Genomic DNA, 16,296 nt, shown 5'->3' with positions numbered 1-16,296 from the left:
CAGGACAGTCTCCCTTTCCGGGCTGTATTCTTATTAAAAGCATATCTCCTTGCATGGTACTAAGCAGATCATGCAGGGAAAACTGGTGGAACACAAGAGAATCTGAAAGATTTGGGGTGGTTCCAGCCCTGCAGCCACCAGCATCATGAGACTGAGTCCTTCACAACTTCTTTGAGCCTTCTTTTCATTGACTATAAAATGGCCCAATGTTATCCACTTTGCAGAGTTGTGCTAAGAATTCCACAGATGATCTCTGTGGGGTGTCTAACTATGCCCTGCATCTCCTAAGTATTTGCTTATTGACTGACACTTGGTGTGGAATTGACACTGTCTACATTTTTAAAATACATGAATTCCAAAAGAAACATTTCTTACACATACTTTCCATATGCTATACAATGGAAAATTAGCAGTTGTATAAATACAGTCAGCATAATATAGTTTAATATATATTTTCAGAATAAAGCTGGTGATTTGATGATGTTCAAAAAGTAAAGATACATTAACATCTTTGAATTGCATGACCTAAAAAATGAGTCATTCATCCACAGCTCTGGTAATTATTTTAGCAAATTGCAGCCCCTTCCTTTGGCCAAATTTCTAACTAGTGAGAGCGGGAGACCTGTTCCCGGAGATAATGAGTCACCTATAGAGACTGTGAAATTTGCCTCCAGCTGCTCCTTCTTCTGTGCAGATGGGAGAACTGGCATTTGAGCTTGTGTCTTGTGGGCCCCACATATTGAGAGTCTTCTTTATAAAGGGGAAAGAAAAGGACAACTGTCTTGGCCACAAAGAACAAGGATGAAGTAGTCCGTTATGAGATGAAATGTGTCACCTTAAATATGTTGAAGTCCTAACCCTCAGTACCTGTGAATGTGACTTTATTTGGACATAGGGTCTTTGCCAATGGATGTAGTCAAGTTAAGATGAGGTCATTAAGGTGAGCCTTAATCCAATATGACTGGTGTTCCTTAAGAAAGGGGGAAATTTGGATACAGAGAAAGACACACAGGGAGAATGCCATGGGGAGGGGAAGGCAGAGATCAGGTAACACTTCTATAAGCCAATGGATACTGAAGATTGTCAGAAACTACCAGAAGCTTGGAGAGAGACCCAGGACAGATTATCTCTCAGAGGCCTCAGAAGGAACCAATCCTGCAGACACCTTGACTTCAGACTTCCAGCCTCCAGAGCTGTGAAACAATACATTTCTGTTGTTTAAGCAGCCCTGTTTTTAATACTTTGTTATGGCAGCCCCAGGACAGCAGTGTATGGTTCTCAACAATGAGCTGAATTTCCCTTTTGCTCATCACATAGTCAGAGGCACTGAAATACTGTGCCCAACTTGGAACCTCGGAAGACGTGATGAGTTTGGGAGTTTCAGATGGAGACCTGGAAATATAGCTGAAGAGCCTGGAATAAAAGAGTGAGTGTGGTTGCACTGAGCACAGCAGCAGCATCCTGTCCTTGAACAGCTAAGACTCATGTTGACGAGTTACTGAGGGTGGGGAGCTAGTGAAGGCAGAGCAGACCTCTTCCAATCTCCTGACCTAGTGCCTCCTTGTGGACCAACTGGATCAGATTCATTCCTCATGTGCAAGAGCATCGAAGATTTACTGAGAAGTATTTATCCAATTAGAGCATACATTTAAATGAGACAAAGTCATGCATTAATGTGAAGTTGGAGGAAATTGTGGCAGAGGAACATAATGGTGACCTTTTCCTGATAATGTTGAATTATTCATAGCCTTTGATGCATATTATCCCCTAGAACTCAATATCACTTTAAAAAAAATCAGGAAGACTTTTTCTTCACACTTTATCGTAGAACGTTTTGCAAAAAAAAAAAAAAAAAAAAAAAAAATAGAGTGGGCATAAGCCTACAAGAAGATATCCTGCAAATTGGAAAGACATTGTGGAGAAAACCTGTAATAGTACTGACAGTTCTAAGGATATTGATAAAACACCACAAACAATTCCCTGCAAGGGAAAAAAGCAGAAAACTAAGCTTTAGTGCTATATACATTGCTCTCAAATACGATGATAACTTTAATTCTCATAATAGAAAGGAAGATATGATAAGAGCATACCAGTATAATAGCAAGAAAGACATGAATTATCCCTGTTTTACGAACGAGAAACCTGGTACCCACGGGCACTTAGTAACTGGCCTCAGGTCACAAAGCTAGTGAGATTCAAAATCAGAAATTGAACCCATTAAGTTCAACTTGGGAAGCCAGGATTTTGGACCATGAAGAAATCATTTGAAAGAATATGACTTCTACCTTTGAGTCAATAATTATCATTGCAAAGACAGGTCTGTTATTTCTGCCCAGCATATTCTTAAGACTATACAACCTGAAATCCATTTTTATCATAAAGATGAAATGTCTAAAGACAAAATTTGAAATAAAAACTGATTCAAAACAAGTGAGTTCTGAGGTATTTCCTGTGAAAAAAAGTCCAGTCCATTCTAGATCTGATAGCACCTGTCTCTATGGCTACATTTCCAGGACATCAGATGACCAATGGTTTAAAGTTGGTGCCAAATGAAACGAATTTCAAAGGACATTTGAATCATAAATAGGCTTCCAAGCAGCTGTCATATATTAAGTCTATGTGATCAGAAGCTGGGAAGGCAAGAGAAATGTCTTAAGAACTCACAGAAACACAGCCTCAAATAGAACATCATCAGTGTGACAAAATTGTTGTGACTTGGAAGCTAGGCAAGCACAAGTACATAGGTTATGGTAGAGGCTGTAGAGATAGTAGTTACCACTTAACAAGCACCTAAGTGCCAGGGACTTTGCAGACATTATCTTCAACATGCATATCATCAATGGAAGGGGTAGGTATCACTTATTACTTCCTCTACATAGAGGAGAAAACAGTTTCAGAGATGACTCACTTCCCCAAGGACAAACACTGTCAGGTAAGATGCAATGCAATTCTCTTTGGAACAATGACCTTATGTTAATGTAGTCTTAGAGCCACCAGCAGTGACAGTTCTGCAATAGTGGATTTAGGTGTCAGTCCATAGATGGAATTTGGGCTCAGAGGAGCTGGCCTGATGTGGAACTTCTCAGCTGCGAGTGGATACACAGGTGCACTGTCTTGCAGAGTAAAGGACAAATACATTTTTATCATGGTACTCCCAGACACAAAAGTAGAGTGTAATGAACTACCACATACATGTTACCCAACTTCAACAGTTATCAACTCATGGCTAATCTCAAAGGATGATATCTTTGATTAAAAGAAAAATCTGGATGCTTCCCTGTACCAGCTTTTCCTTTGTCTTAGTTTGCCCACTTGCAGTGACCAATACTTTAGGTGTGGATTTAAGGGGGAGAAACTGCTAGTAGAGAAAGGTAGAAATTCCTGAATTGAGAGATAAACTGATCATCCTGACTATGAATTTATTAACACAGGAAAAAAAACAAAACATTTAACAACTATGCACTTTTGTTAGATACATTTGGATCTGATACAAAAATTGGACATGTTTTTAGCAAGGAAAATGTCTTCCTTGTTATTTATTCAATTAAGACTATACTCACCATCCTTCTTGACACCACAACCGTTACTTACTCAATGTCAATGAATCTGTTATTTCATCAAGAATCCAAATTGTAATGCCCAGGGCTATCAGACCAACAAAACTGAGGGTCTTAGGCAGTGCCCAGGAGTCCTGGAGAGGATGGTGTTTCTTGAGAATGTATGCTTATCAACAGTGTTCCAGTTCTAAGCCAAATCCATTGTGCAGGCTGAGTTTGTCTTACAAGATGCCATTCTGAAACCCTGCCTTACCTTTATTATCTCATGTGTTACCCACGAGTTGTGCAGGGATGTATTTTTGTTCTTATTTCACAGATATACAAACAGAAGCTCAGACTTGGAGCTGATGACACAAATCACCTTTCCTTCCTCTTCATGTCAGCGATTCCCGAGGCTGCAACCTAGAATTTGTGAGCAGCAGACATCCAACTGCTTTGGCATCACAGTCTCCAATGGTCCCACCTCCTGCCCCTCTTGCAGGGCACGTGTTTCCAACTTCACAGAGATTTCAGTCCTTCGGCTCTTCTGTTATTTATTCATGACTTTACCTACCTCCAAGGTACAGATATGAGGGTGCCCTGTTGTCTTTCCTCAAGGCATGATTTCCAGATTGTCAACTTCATACCACTCTGGCCAACTGCTGCACACATGAGGAAAGCATTGTATGACCTGGTGGTTTGGTGGCTGGAGTAAAACCATCCACAGTCTCCAATCCCAGATGAGAGGGCAACCTTGGTGGGTCATCTTCTCATGTCTCCCTGACCACTTATGCTCACACTGAAAGACTGGATGAGTTCATTTTTTTTTTTCTTTCCCATTCCCAGGCCATGACTTTATCTAATATTTTCTAGAGGAAACAAAAAAGCTCTTCTTCCTTTTTCTGTCCCTGACTCCAATACAATATGATACACTTACCCTCTCTTTCCTGCAGCTTAAGGGTACTCCAGCCTTGCCCTCTGCTTGAGCTCTGGGTCCACCTGTCCCTGCCTTCTCAGGGACAGCTTTCTACTGAGGTGCCCCCATACCTTGTCTTCAATGCCTCCCTCAGTTCTGCTCTTTCCTCACATGTTCAAACCCTCTTTTGTTTTTTGTCAGTGAAAGTCCTTTCCCTGTTCTGTGGTTTCTATCTCTTATCCCATCTATCTTTGTTTCTTTGTCAGACCTCCCATAAAAGGAAAAGTAGAATAATGGCTCTTCAAAAATGTCCAAGTCCTAATCCTCAGACCTGTGAATATGTTATATTCTGTTACATGAAAGGGGGAATTGCCATTGCTAATCAGCTGACCTACAGATAAAGAAATTATTTTGGATTATCCAGGTGGATTCAAAAATCCTTAAGTGAGGAAGGAGTAGATAGAGGGAATGTCAGAGTAAGTCCATGTGAGACTCAACTATCCATTGCTCAGAAAGAAACATGCACCAAAGAATACAGGAGGCCTCTAGAAACTGGAAAAGGCAAAGAAATTATTTCTCCCCTAGAGTCTTCAGAAGGAATACCACCCTGCTGATATCTTGACTGATAATAAATATAATTAATATATTTTGTTTTAGGCCACTAAAATTGTGATAATTTGTTACAGCACCAAAGGAAATTAATACATACCCCTGCCACATTATCCCGCTCTTTGGTCTCCTTTTGACTCAACTGCTCAAGCAAGAAAGATGCAATAAATTCAGTGAGGTCTTACATGCATTTAAGTAATCACAACAACTTTTTCACATATTTGGAAAAATAATATATTTTCATGAATACATGTGTGTAATTAGAATTAATTGCATGAAACTGTTATTTATGTAGGTCAAAAATTGAATATTAACAATTTCATATCATTCAATCTTTTATATATATATATATATATATAGAGAGAGAGAGAGAGAGAGAGACAGCAGAAAATATTTATTATTCCATGTGCTGACAATGGTTCTGAGGACAACTCATAACTTTGTAGTTCCACCATATATGAGGCTCAGACTTTAGGAATCATTGCTCTAAAGGTACAGACAAATGAAAGATAAATATATCTGCAAATCTCTTTGCCCTTCCTACTGTTTCTTCATAGAGTATTTAAATGATTGATATGACTGTGAGAAAAAAAAAACATATTTTATGGCAAATGTCCCAACTGTTTTTATTTTCCCCCAACTCAGCAGGAGAAAAAAAAAAAAGTTAAAGAGCTAAAAAAGAAAGGAAAGAAAGGGAGGAGAATGAGGGAGGAAGGAAGGAAGGAAAGAAGGGAGGAAGGAGGGAAGAAGGAAAGAAAAAAGATAAATGGGAGGGAGGGCGGGAGGGAAGGAGGAGGAGGAAATGGAGGAAGAGAGATGATAGGCAGAAAATATAGAGCTAAAAAAACATCGAGAAACTTTTAGTATGACACAGTTCGAGTTCCTTTCAGATATATTGTCTTTTTGAGATATCTTTGAGAATAGGCATATGATCCCCAGGTAATGATATTTGATATCATTAAATCATTGATAATGATATATTATTTGTTTCACTGCTGCTATTGAATACATGTCATTTAACTAGTGCAATGGCTTAAAACTACAACAATAAGAGCCATTGAGTGTGACTAAATCTAACTTTTAGCATCATCTGAGAGAAGACTGATTTAGCTTTAGGATTAAAGTCTTTATATCTTATTTGCCACTGTTAGACTCAGAAAAGCTATGTCATAATTTGATTTATTTCTTTGATATATTTCCAATATAATAGAAGTCTCTGTTTATCATTAACTTTTATTTTTTTAACGTGAACACTGGGCTTATTTATAGTCAGAATATTACAAACTGAAGTATAGTTCTTAGAGAAAAAATAATGACTTTGATATCTAGTAGAGTTTACATGCAAAATAAACTTCTCACACTAAATATTGTTAAAAATGAAGTCAGGTGAGATATTTTGTATGTTAACTTTTTGTTGTTATTTTAATAGACTTATAATTTTTTAAAATTTTATATTGGAGTATAATTGATGTACAATGTTGTGTTAGTTTTAGGTGGACAGCAAAGAGTTTCAGTCATACATACACATATGTCCATACTTTTTCAGATTCTTCTCCCATAAAGGTCATTAGAGAATATTGAATAGAGTTCCCTGTGCTCTATAGGAGGTCCTTGTTGATTATCTATTTTCAATATAGTAGCATGTATATATTAATCCCAAACTCCTAATTTATCCCTCCCCCCCCTTTTACCTTGGTAACCATAAGTTTGTTTTCAAAGTCTGTGAGTCTGTTTCAGTTTTGTAAATAAGTTCATTTGTATCATCTTTTTAGATTCCGCATATAAGTGGTATCATATGATATTTGTCTTTGTCTGTCTGACTTACTTCACTTAGTATGATAATCTCTAGATCCATCCATGTTGCTGCAAATGGCATTACTTCATTATTAATGGCTGAGTAATATTCCATTGTAAATATGTACCACAACTTCCTTTTCCTTTCCTCTATCAATGGACATTTAGGTTGCTTCCATGCCTTAGCTATTTTAGATTTTTTTAAAGAGCATTTTCAGATTCATAGCAAACTTGAGCAGAAAGTATAGAGATTTCCCATATACCCTCTTCCCCCACACATGCACAGGCTCTCCCATCGTTAACATCTCCCACCAGAGTGGTACATTTGTTACGATTTATGAACATACACTGATGCATCTTTATCACTAAAGGTTCATAGTTTGCATTAGGGTTCACTCCTGGTGTTGTACATTCTATGGGTTTCAAAAAAATGTATGATGATATATATACATCATTACAATGTCATACAGAGTATTTCTACTGCCTTAAAAATCCTCTGTGGTCTGGGGTCTTGTTGCTCTCTCCGAGTGTCAGGCCTGTGCCTCTGATGTGAGGAGCTGAGTTCAGGACATTGGTCCACCAGAGACCTCCCAGCTACATGTAATATCAAAAGGCAAAAGCTCTCCCAGAGATCTTCATCTCAATGCTAAGACCGAGCTCCACTCAGTAACTAGCAAGCTACAGTGTTGAACAACCTATGCCAAACAACTAGCAAGATAGGAACACAACCCCACCCATTAGCAGAGAGGCTGCCTAAAATCATAATAAGGTCACAGACACCCAAAACACACTACCGGACATGGTCTTGCCCACCAGAAAGACAAGATCCAGTCTCATACAGCAGAACACAGGCACCAGTCCCATCCACTAGGAAACCTACAAATCCATTGAATGAACCTTACCCACTGGGGGCAGACACCAAAAACAACGGGAACAATGAACCCGCAGTCTGTGAAAAGGAGACCCCAAACACAGTTAGTTAAGCAAAATGAGAAGACAGAGAAACACACAGCAGATGAAAGAACAAGGCAAAAACACACCAGACCAAACAAATGAAGAGGAAATAGGCAGTCTACCTGAAAAAGAATTCGGGGTAATGATCTTAAAAATGATGTAAAATCGTGGAAATAGAATAGACAAAATACAAGAAACATTTAACAAGGACTTCAAAGAACTAAAGAGCAAACCAACAATGATGAACGACACAACAAATGGAATAAAAAGTTCTCTACAAGGAATCAATAGCAGAATAACTGAGGCAGAAGAACGGATAAGTGACCTGGAAGATAAAATAGTGGAAATAACTACCACAGAGCAGAAAAAAGAAAAAAGAATGAAAAGAATTGGGGACAGTCTCAGAGACACCTGGGACAACATTAAAAGCAACAACATTCGAATTATAGGGGTTCCAGAAGAAGAAGAGAAAAAGAAAGGGACTGAGAAAATATTTGAAGAGATTATATTTGAAAACTTCCTTAATATGGGGAAGGAAATAATCAATCAAGTACAGGAAGTGCAGAGAGTCCCATACAGATTAAATCCAAGGAAAAACATGCCAAGACATATAATAATCAAACTATCAAAAATTAAATACAAAGAAAAAATATTAAACACAGAAAGGGAAAAGAAAAAAATTATATACAAGGGAATCCCATTAAGGTTAACAGCTGATCTTTCAGCAGAAACTCTGCAAGCCAGAAGGGAATGGCAGGACATATTTAAAGTGATGAAAGGGAAAAACCTACAACCAGCATTACTCTACCCAGCAGGAATCTTATTCAGATTCAATGGAGAAATTAAAACCTTTACAGACAAGCAAAAGCTAAGAGAATTCAACACCACCAAACTAGCATTACAACAAATGCTAAAAGAACTTCTTTAGGCAGGAAACACAAGAGAAGGAAAAGAACTACAATACCAAACCCAAAACAATTAAGAAAATGGTAATAGGAACATACATATCAATAACTACCTTAAATGTAAATGGATTAAATGCTCCAACCAAAAGACATAGACCGACTGAATGGATACAAAAACAAGACCATATATATGCTGTCTACAAGAGACCCACCTCAGACGTAGGGACACATACAGACTGAAAGTGAAGGGACGGAAAAAGATATTCCATGCAAATGGAAATCAAAAGAAAGCTGGAGTAGCAATTCTCGTATCAGAAAAAAATAGACTTTAAAATAAAGACTATTCCAAGAGACAAAGAAGGACACTACATAATGATCAGGGACCAATCCAAGAAGAAGATATAACAATGTAAATATTTATGCACCAAACATAGGAGCACCTCAATACATAAGGCAAATGCTTACAGCTATAAAAGGGGAAATCAACAGTAACACAATCATAGTAGGGGACTTTAACACTCCAATTTCACAAATGAACAGATCATCCAAAATGAAAATGAATAAGGAAACACAAGGTTTAAATGATACATTAAACAAGATGGACTTAATTGATGTTTCTAGGACATTCCATGCAAAAACAGCACATTACAGTTTCTTCTCAAGTGCTCATGGAACAGTTTCCAGGATAGATCATATCTGGGGTCACAAATCAAGACTCGGTGAATTTAAGAAAATTGAAATCCTATCAAGTATCTTTTCTGATCATAGTGCTGTGAGACTAGATATCAATTACAGGAAAAAATCTGTAAAAAAATACAAACGCATGGAGGGTAAATAATATACTACTAAATAACCAAGAGATCACTGAGGAAATCAAAGAGGAAATAAAAAAATACCTAGACACAAAAGACAATGAAAACATGAAGACCCAAAATCTGTAGGATGCAGCAAAAGTAGTTCTAAGAGGGAAGTTTAGGGCAATACAATACTACCTCAAGAAACAAGAAACATCTCAAATAAACAACCTAACCTTATACCTAAAGCAATTAGAGAAAAAAGAACCAAAAACCACAAAGTTAGCAGAAGGAAAGAAATCATGAAGATCAGATCAGAAATAAATGAAAAATAAATGAATGAAATGATAGCAAGATCAATAAAACTAAAAGTTGGTTCTTTGAGAAGATAAATAAAATTGATTAACCATTAGCAAGACTTATTAAGAAGAAAAGGGAGAAGATTCAAATCAATAGAATTAGAAATGAAAAAGTAGAAGTAAAAACTGACACTGCAGAAATACAAAGGATCATCAGAGATTACTACAAGCAACTCTATGCCAATAAAATGGACAATCTGGAAGAAATATACAAATTCTTAGAAAAGCACAACCTTCTGAGACTGAACCAGGAAGCAATAGAAAATATAAACAGACCAATCACAAGCACTGAAATTGAAACTGTGATTTAAAATCTTCCAAGAAACAAAAGCGCAGTAACAGACGGCTTCACAGGTGAATTCTATCAAACATTTACAGAAGAGTTAAAAACCAATCTTTCTCAAACTCCTCCAACATATAGCAGAGGGAGGAACACTCCCAAACTCATTCTATGAGGCCACCATCACTCTGATACCAAAACCAGACAAAGATGACACAAAGAAAGAAAACTACAGGCCAATATCACTGATGAACATAGATGCAAAAATCCTCAGCAAAATACTAGCAAACAGAATCCAATAGCACATTAATAGGATCATACACCATGATCAAGTGGAGTTTATCCCAGGAATGCAAGGATTCTTCAATGTACGCAAATCAATCATTGTGATAAACCATATTAACAAATTGAAGCAGGAAAACCATATGATCATCTCAATAGACACAGAAAAACATTCGACAAAATTCAACAACCATATATGATAAAAACCTTCCCGGGGTTCCCTGGTGGCGCAGTGTTTGAGAATCTGCCTGCCAATGCAGGGGACATGGGTTCGAGCCCTGGTCTGGGAGGATCCCACATGCCGCGGAGCAACTACACCCGTGAGCCACAATTACTGAGCCTGTGCGTCTGGAGCCTGTGCTCCGCAACGAGAGGCCGCGATAATGAGGAGCCCGCGCACTGCAATTAAGAGTGGTCCCCACTTGCCGCAACTAGAGAAAGCCCTCGCACAGAAACGAAGACCTAACACAGCCATAAATAAATAAATAAATAAGTAAATAAATAAACCCAAAGTTAAAAAAAAAAATTAAAAAAAAAACCTTCCCAAAAGTAGGCATAGAGGTAACTTACCTCAACATAGTTAAGGTCATATATGACAAACCCACAGCCAACATTGTTCTCAATGGTGAAAAATTGAAACCATTTCCACTAAGATCAAGAAAAAGACAAGGTTGGCCTCTCTCACCACTATTATTCAACATAGTTTTGGAAGTTTCAGCAACAGCAATCAGAGAAGAAAAAGAAATAAAAGGAATCCAAATCGGAAAAGAAGTAAAGCTGTCACTGTTTGCAGATGACATGATACTATACATAGAGAATCCTAAACCTGCTACCAGAAAACTACTAAAGCTAATCAATGAATTTGGTAAAGTAGCAGGATACAAAATTAATGCACAGAAATCACTTGCATTCCTATACACTAATGATGAAAAATCTGAAAGAGAAATTAAGGAAACACTCCCATTTACCATTGCAACAAAAATAATAAAATACCTAGGAATAAACCTACCTAAGGAGACAAAAGACCTGTATGCAGAAAAATATAAGACACTGATGAAAGAAATTAAAGATGATACAAACAGATGGAGAGATATACCATGTTCTTGGATGGGAAGAATCAACATTGTGAAAATGACAATACTACGCAAAGCAATCTACAGATTCAATGCAATCCCTATCAAACTACCAATAGCATTTTTCACAGAACTAGAACAAAAATTGCACAATTTGTATGGAAACACAAAAGACCCCAAATAGCCAAAGCAATCTTGAGAAAGAAAAATGGAGCTGGAGGAATCAGGCTCCCGGACTTCAGACTAGACTACAAAACTACAGTAATCAAGACAGTGTGGCAGTGGCACAAAAACAGATCAATGCAAAAGGAGAGAAAGCCCAGAGATAAACCCACACACATATGGTCACCTTATTTTTGATAAATGAGGCAAGAATATACAGTGGAGAAAAGACAGCCTCTTCAATAAGTGGTTCTGGGAAAACTGGACACCTACATGTAAAAGAATGAAATTAGAACACTCCCTAACACCATACACAAAAATAAACTCAAAATGGATTAAAAACCTAAATGTAAGGCCAGACAATATAAAACTCTTAGAGGAAAACATAGGCAGAGCACTCTATGAGATAAATCACATCAAGATCCTTTTTGACCCACCTCCTAGAGAAAGGGAAATAAAAACAAAAATAAACAAAAGCGACCTAATGAAACATAAACATTTTTGCACAGCAAAGGAAACCATAAACAAGATGAAAAGACAACCCTCAGAATGGGAGAAAATTTTGCAAATGAAGCAACTGACAGTTGATTAATATCCAAAATTTACAAGCAGCTCATGCAGCTCAGTATCAAAAAAGCAAACAACCCAATCCAAAAATGGGCAGAAGACTTAAATAGACATTTCTCCAAAGAAGATATACAGATTGCCAACAAATACATGAAAGAATGCTCAACATCACTAATCTTTGGAGAAATGCAAATCAGAACTACAATGAGGTATCACTTCACACCAGTCAGAATGGCCATCATCAAAAAATCTACAAACAATAAAGGCTGGAGAGGGTGTGGAGAAAAGGGAACCCACTTGCACTTTTGGTGGGAATGTAAATTGATACAGCCACTATGGAGAACATTATGGGAGTTCCTTATAAAACTAAAAATAGAAGTACCGTATGACACAGCAATCCCAGTACTGGGCATATACCCTGAGAAAACCATAATTCAAAAAGAGCCATGTATCTCAATGTTCATTGCAGCTCTATTTACAATAGGCAGGACATGGAAGCAACCTAAGTGTCCATCGACAGATGAATGGATAAAGAAGATGTGGCACATATATACAATGGAATATTACTCAGCCATAAAAAGAAATGAAATTGAGTTATTTGTAATGAGGTGGATGGACATAGTGTCTGTCATATAGAGTGAAGCAAGTCAGAAAGAGAAAAACAAATACCGTATGCTAACACATATATATTTAATCTAAAAAAAAAAAAAAGGGTTCTGAAGAACCTAGGGGCAGGACAGGAATAAAGATGCAGACGTAGAGAATGGACTTCAGGACACAGGGAGTGGGAAGCGTAAGCTGGGACGAAGAGAGTGGCATGGGCATATAAAGACTACGAAATGTAAAGTAGATAGCTAGCGGGAAGCATCCGCATAGCACAGGGAGATCAGCTTAGTGCTTTGTGACCAGGTAGAGGGGTGGGATAGGGAGTGTGGGCGGGAGATGCAAGAGGGAGGAGATATGGTGATATATGTATATGTATAGTCAAGTCACTTTGCTATAAAGCAGAAACCAGCACACCATTGTAAAGAAATTATACTCCAATAAAGATTTTAAAAAAGAAATAAAATAAAAATGGGCCAAATTCTAAAAAGACACTTCACAAAAGAAGATGTACAGATGGAAAATAAACATATGAACAGATACTCCACATCATATCTCATGAGAGGAATACAAATTAAAAGAAAATACCATTACCGATCTATCAGATGGCCAAAATCTGGAACACTGACAATCCCTAATGCTGGTGAGGAATGTGAAGTGGTGGGAACTCTCATTCATTGCTAGTGGGAATGTAAAATGGCACAGTCACTTTGGAAAACAGTTTGATGGGTTTTTTGTTTGTTTGTTTATGAAACTAAATACCCTCTTAGCGTAAGATTCAGCAACTGCACTCCTTGGTATATGCCCAAAGTTGAAACTTACGTTTACTGCAAACAGACAGATGTTTGTAGCAGCTTTATTCATCATTGCTAAAATTTGGAAGCACCCAAGATGTTCTTCAATAGATAAATAGATAAGTGTATAGGGTTACATCCAGACAATGGACTATTACTCAGTACTAAAAGGTAATGAGCTATCAAACATGAAATGCCATGGAAGAAACTTAAATGCATATTACTGAGTGAAAGAAGCCAATCTGAAAAGGTTTCATATTGTATGATTCCAACCACATGACATTCTGGATAAGGCAAAACTATGCAGATGGTAAAAGGATCAGTGGTTGCCAGGGGTTGTGAGTATGGAGAGATGAATAGGTGAAGCACAGACGATTTTTAGGCAAGTGAAAATATTCTGTATGTTACTGTATTGATGGATACATGCTATTATGCAGCTGACCAAACCCATAAAATGTACAAAACCAAGAGTGAATTCCAATGTAAGCTATGGACTTTGGATGATTATGGTATGTCACCGTAGGTTCATCAATTTAAACAAAGATTCCACTCTTGTGGTGATGTTGATAATGGGGGAGACTATGCATGTGTAGAAGCAGGGTGTATGTGGGAAATCTCTGTACCTTCCCCTCAATTTTGCTGTGAACCTAAAACTGCTCTTCAAAGTCTTAAAAAATATTGTGTATATGTGTATAAAGATCGATTAGATAGATAAGTAGTTTAAAATTTTGCATAAAGGAATTTATATATGATAAATAAATAATAGTCTATTGTGTTAAAAAAAAATCCTCTGTGCTCTGTATATCCATCCATCCCTCTCTATCACCTCTGACAACCCCTGGAAATCACTTTCTACTGTCTTCATAGTTTTGCCTCTTCCAGAATGTCATATAATTGGAGTCAGACAGGATGGAGTCTTTCAGATTGGCTTCTTTCATTTAGTAATATGCATTTAAGTTTACTCCATGTCTTTTCATGGCTTGATAGCTCATTTCTTTTCTAGTGCTGAACAATATTCTATTGTGTGGGTGTATCATAGTTTGTTTGTCTTTTCACCAACAGAAACTGCCCAAATAAGATTCATAACTGCCCAAATTTGAAACCAACAAGAAGGATATCTTGTTGGTTTCAAATTTGGGCATTTATGAAAAAAGCTGCTATAAACATCTATGTGCAAGTGTTTGTGTAGACATACATATGTCACCTTTTAAAAAACAGATGAACTCCTTTAGCTTTATGATGTAGGATTAATTACAGTTACATGATACAAAGTTGATGGGCAGAGGAGCAACATGGTAGGCTTCCACTGAAATCATGACTCACTTGAATCAAACTCATTCAATCTATAAAAATACATGAGTATTTTACATTAAAAAATAGAAAAGCAAACAAAAAGAAATAAACAAATAAACAAAAATAAACAAAACCCTCATTGGTCATTACTGAACCTCATTGGTCATTACTGAAGACTTATTCAGAACTTCTGTCTTTCTGGTACAAATGCATTTCAGGACAGAAAAAGTCATTAAGCAAAGTTTTTTTCTACAGAGGAATTCCAGACAATAATTGTGGAAGAAATGATGAGTAGAGAGTCATCATTTTGCATCCTTTTAGGAAATCTTTCATTTAGCTGACCATCATCTGAGCCTGACAAGAGCCCTAGGTGAAAGGTGGATGGAAAATATTTTAGTGAAGAGACTAGGTACTCACCACTCCTCCACTGATGGTTCTTGGCATCCCTTGAATGTGGACAAGCAGAGGCTAGGTGCCTCCTTAATGTGATGCAGCATGAAACACACTCCATCACCTGGGAGGCATGCTTGACAGAAGTGCTGAGTCTGGGTCTAATAAAACCTTTAGAGCTTCCAATTACAGCCTTTTTACAAAGGATACTGGAAAAATTTAAACGTCAACTTGAGGAAAGCTGACGAATCCAGAATTCAGGATATTTCATAGAATAATTGACCCAACTATTTCAACAAATTAATTTTATTAAAAAGGGATGAGAAAAAAGTTCAATTAGAGAAGGATCAAGAGGCTAAACCAGAGGCAGTGTGTGGGGCGTTTTTGGTACAGATTTGAAAAAAAAAAAAAAAAAAAAAATATATATATATATATATATAAAGATATTTTTGATATGATTTCATTCGAGATATTTGGATATAGATCCATTATTATATGTTACTGGGAAATTATTATTGATCTTGTTAAGTGTTGTAAAAACATTGAGATCATGTTTTTCAAAAAATTTTTGTCTTATGACATATATGGTGAAATATGGCTGAAGTGAAATGACAAGAAGTCTTGGTTTTATTTTCAAACACTTGAACAACAAGAAATGAACAAAATAGGGGTAAATGAAGCAAGTGCCAAATAACCTTGATTACTGTTGGGACTAGAGGTGTACCTTGGAAAATTTTCACTATAGCAACTATATATGATATACATAATACATAAAAACTTGAAATGCACTGAGCCTGAAAAAATACTCTTCCCTAGTTCCCATTCGAAAAAAATTCCTTTGTTCTGAAACATAGTCATATGATCTATTGAATTTCACTCCTGTGCCCTCAGTGTCCTGATGGATACCCCCATGTACCTGAATCACAGCACTTATTCATAATCTGGGATTCACTTCCTTCTCTCCATGATTAGAGCCAGAGTGGCT

This window comes from Balaenoptera ricei, chromosome 6 (genome assembly GCF_028023285.1).
Source record: "Balaenoptera ricei isolate mBalRic1 chromosome 6, mBalRic1.hap2, whole genome shotgun sequence".
Lineage (NCBI taxonomy): Eukaryota > Metazoa > Chordata > Mammalia > Artiodactyla > Balaenopteridae > Balaenoptera > Balaenoptera ricei.
Note: the sequence above shows the minus strand (reverse complement) of the source record.